This window comes from Eutrema salsugineum, unplaced genomic scaffold, assembly GCF_000478725.1.
Source record: "Eutrema salsugineum unplaced genomic scaffold, Eutsalg1_0 scaffold_10, whole genome shotgun sequence".
NCBI lineage: Eukaryota > Viridiplantae > Streptophyta > Magnoliopsida > Brassicales > Brassicaceae > Eutrema > Eutrema salsugineum.
In genome coordinates, this window is record NW_006256908.1 from 1438064 (window position 1) to 1442702 (window position 4639).

Sequence of the window (4639 nt, forward strand, 5' to 3'; positions counted from 1 at the left end):
AATGGGTTGCCTCCCATTAAGCGCTTTTTGTTTTAAGTCGTTTAGCTCGACGTAAGCATGAGGAATCAGGCTGATTTGAATGGCACTCCACTTGATGTGCCTTTATCACTTTCGTTTGCTGGAGGTTTTACTTCTTCTCCTTGAAGAGCCGTCTTCTTTCCTTTACTCTTCTTTCGGACTTTAATATTGTTTAAAACCCTTTTTTTGTTTTTGATCAGCTCCTGGATTTGGTCCTCACTAGTTTCTGTTGCATCTGGTGGAATGATGATCTTGATCTTTGCAAAAGCTTTCGGCTTCTCCTTTTCTTTTTCTTTTGGCCTGTTTCCTTTGCTTGGAAGTTCATCTAAGATAGTAGGATAGTACCTTTTTCGGTCCACATTGAGGAAAACAGCATGCCGGTTTGCGTGATCGATAATTGCTCCTACTGTAGCTAGAAAATGGTCTCCCAAAAATCAGTGGCCTCTCCTTGTCTTTATTCATTTCCAAGACTTGGAAATCTGCTGGGACAATCTTGTCTCCCACTAGAACTTGTAGATCATGAATCGCCCCTTCAGTATCTTTTTGAGATGAATCTCCAAAAATAACCTTCACTGTCGATGTCTTTAAGGTTTTTATGCCCAATTTTTTGGCAAATGTCTTAGACATGATGTTGACATTGGCTCCGGAATCGCACGTAAACTTGATTCCTGAAATGAAACACTGGAAAACAAAACGTCCCGGATCATCGGCTTTGGTAAGCCCTTGAAACGGTGATCGTTCAGGTACCTTAAAGGGTGGTTGCTTCGGATCGATATCCTTGTACAGTGGTACAAAGATTGGGGTTTCTTCTTTCTTTCCATCGGTTCCGGCCTCTTCTTCGGGCAATGTGGTTATGGCGTTGCAAAACTTCTTAGGATTATCTTCAACTCTTCCTGGAAGAACTCCACTTTGCCTCTTCATAGAGTCGGCTGTTTGGGCGACTTGCACATCTAACTTTTTGACGTGCGAAGATAAAGATTCAAACTTACTATTAAGATCATTGTACATGCAGTCTACTTTCACGTTCACGTCCTTAGATGCTTTTTCGTTCGTCATAACGAGTTGTTGGATGGACTGTTCAAGTCTACCGATTTGTGAAGCTAGCTGGTTCGTCGTTACTCCCTGCTGTTGTACAAATTGATTATTGAAACCCGTACCTTGGTAGTTATATGGCTGTCGCGGTTGATATGGTACTATTCCTCCGAAGTTTCCACCTTGAAACTTGTTTTGGAAGGATTTTTGCTGAGGTGGGTAGTACTGGCCTTGAGGATTCTCCACATTTGGATTGCGGTAAGAGAGATTGTTGTAATTTGCATTCCGGAAGTTGTTGTTGAACCTATTGTTGGAGCGATTTTGATATGGCACCAGTGCTCCTACGTAGTTCACATCTTCTTCTTGACAGGCTTGATTAATGTGATCGATATCACTAGGTCCTTCATCTTCTGCGCCATTGTTGGTCTCACAAGCATGGATTGGGCGATTGTTGCTCTTCAGAAGCTGGCTCACCATGTTCTTCAACTCGGTTATCTCCTTGTTGTCTGTTCCGGCTTGCTTCATCGATCGATCGTATTCAAGACAATCATTGCTATTGGCTTGAGCCAAATTTTCGATGAGGGCTCTTCCTTGGGTTATCGTCTTTTGCCCAAAATCTCCATTGCTAGCTGTATTCAAGTGAAAGTTTGTATTTTGGTTGCAAACCTCGGTAAAATATGCTCAGCAGGCTTGATCCATGAAATCCATGGTGAGGGCAATTACGTTCATACTCCTTAAAACGTTCCCAAGCTTCATAGAAAGATTCAGTTGGCCCTTGTTGAAAGGGTGAGATCTTTGTTCTCAAATTGTTCGACCGTGACTTAGTGTCGAAGTGATTCAGGAAAGCAGTTCTACATTCTTCCCAATTAGTAATCGATCCTGCAGGCAAAGACTTCAACCAACGGTGAGCTTTATCTGCTAGTGAAAAAAGGAACAACTTACACTTTAAATAGTCCGGTGGAACTTGGTTTGTTCTCATCATGCTGCAAATTTCTTCAAAAAGCTCGATATGGTCCTTTGGATGCTCAGAAGGAACTCCATGGAACTGGTTTTGCTTCACCAATGAGATGATTTGAGGCTTGACCTCAAACTCATTCCGGTTTGGAAATGGTACTTGAATTGCAGATCGATTCTGAAACTTTTGAGTAGGTGCATCAAAATCAGCTATGCGATGGTTCCTGGCTTGTCTTTGGTGTTGATTTGCTGGCGGAATGGGGCGGTGAATGCGTTCATTCGGCTGCATTTCTGGGTGGTCACCATCGGCTGCATTGATGGGTGGATCAAGGTCTTCACGTCCTTATCTCTCTCGGTTCTGGTGGTTTCTTGGAGGAGCCTCATCCTCCTCTCCATCTCGTCGAGCATGATTGCCTTGTATGTGATCATTCTCTTCGTTTTCTCCATGTTCGGACCCGTCTTGGTCCATATTTAAATTTCGATTAATAGGATCTCCAGGCTGGTCGTCGTTGGCCATTCCTTGCGTTCGTATAAGTCTTCGAAGTTCTCTTTCGTGTCTGTCTATCTCGTCTAGAATTGGAATATCTCCTGCAGGTCTACGCCTGGTATTCATGCAATTCAGAGAAAAACAAAAGAAGGGAAAGATAGTTCAGAAAAACTTTAAGAAAGAACTAGAGATCAGGTGTCTAGAACAGAAGTTAAAACAAGAAAAATAGCAAAAGGCAGCGAAACAAATCCCCGGCAACGGCGCCAAAAACTTGATGTCGTATCAACTGCGTGAGGGAACAAGTTTTACCCTTAACAAAACAAATGAAAGCCGCAAGTGCACAGCTAATCAGTTGCAGTATTTAGGGATCGAATCCACATGGATTTGTGTGCCTGGTATTCTTCTACGGTTTTTAACTTTATGTCTAGACTAAATTGGTTTTAAAGGTTGGTTGTTTTTCTTGCGAATTAAACTAAAACAAAAGAAAGCAAATAAATCTATCCTAAAAAGCAGGTAAGTAAATCGAATGAAATGCAATTAGAATAAGCAAATATCGAATGAAAGACTAATAAGGCAAGTAAAATATCGCATGAAAGGTAAATAAAGCAAGTAAATAATGAACTAAGGAAATTGAAATGCAGGTCTAAGAAAGCAATAAAAATCGATGGAGTTGTAAACTATGACTAAAAACGCTGAGCTTTTGGGAACTCTAAGGGATCATAATCGGTTTTAACACTAAGGTAGATAGATTGGGATTGACGGATATCGATATATGGGTTCTAGAGCTTGAGTACGGCGATATGACTACGTCTCTGTCGTGATCATAACCAACTGTTTCTCGCAACCCTAACCAGTAGGTTTCCACTCTGGCCCCGGAAGGGAGAGAACGCAAGAGCTGCACAAGACTCGTCAATACTCACGATCTCGCCGCAGGTAGGTTTCCACTCCTACGGAAAAACCGCCTGTTTCATTCTAGGGCTGATACTTAATGAAAACTTTTGCAACACTAACTATCTAGATCAGATACTAGGTGATCAATCAAGCATACATGCAATAAGAACAAGAATAAACAGAGAACAGGTCGAAATCCCAGATCTACAAACCTAGATGTCTTAATCGATTATGAGAGCCCCTTTCGGGAACCCTAAGCCCAACTCGGGATCTACTCAGACATGGCTGAGGTCGACATCATCATCGGTTTTAATAAAAGTAATGAAAAACAGTAAAGAAAATAGATAAAGAAAGCTTCTCTATTGAAGAACTCGGACTTGAACAATCTTCTACAAAAATCTCATAAAAACGGCTGAAAGAAAAGGGTTTCTGTAAAGTATGAAGGGTGGTGTCTAAAAACGACCTAAATGACATGTATTTATAGTCTCCAATACTCCATGGTCTCTAAGGTTCCGGAATTGAGACTGAGAATGACTTTGGGCTTCAGATAAGTGGGCTTTAAGTCAGAGCTTGAATGCTGCAGTCGGGAGTGTTGTGACCGCGGCAATTGGCTTGTTGGCCGTGGTCGGGAAGCTTCTTACCGCGGCAAATAGCTTGTTGGCCGCGGTCGCGTGAGCTGCTGGCCGACTTCGAGTGGCTTCGGGGCTAGTGAAATATCTTGAGATGTCTCCAAACCAAGTGTATTTGAAAGCTGGTTGATTCTTCTATAAGTTGTCCAATTTTGAGGGTGATCAGACGGTGAGAAGGTCTTCGTCTCTACATGAGAGTTCTGACGGTCTGCATTTATCCAAAAAAGTCTTTTTGTTCCATTTTGTGCCTCTTTATCCCAAATTACCTGAAAAGTCTTTTAAAATCCGGAAACATAGAAATCCTTTGAAAACCTTTGAAAATGGAGTAAAAACACCTGTAAAATGTATTAAAGTGATCCATAAAAATGGTCAAAATCCGGTGTTATCAACTTGTCATTTTCTTAGTTCTTGTTTGATCACTTGCTTAGTCATTAATCTTGTTTTAAGTTCTTAGTTGTCATTAGTCACTCATCTGTTTACTTGAATTGAGAAACCGATCATATAGCTTAGTGTCTATCACCACAGTCTTGGATTGACAACCCCTTTTGTGATACTTTGACAAGGGGATTGATAGCCCTAAGACCTAAAAAGTCTTGTCTATCAATTATATATTCTCCCCAGATTTCGT

At 41.3% G+C, this 4639-nt stretch overlaps 1 non-coding gene across 1 annotated transcript; it reads left to right on the plus strand.

The window, feature by feature from the left end:
• The first annotated feature begins 1751 nt into the window (after positions 1-1751).
• Positions 1752-1858, plus strand: LOC112081722. The gene has a single exon (XR_002896644.1). It is a non-coding gene; the product is annotated as a small nucleolar RNA R71 (small nucleolar RNA).
• The last annotated feature ends 2781 nt before the right edge of the window (positions 1859-4639 follow it).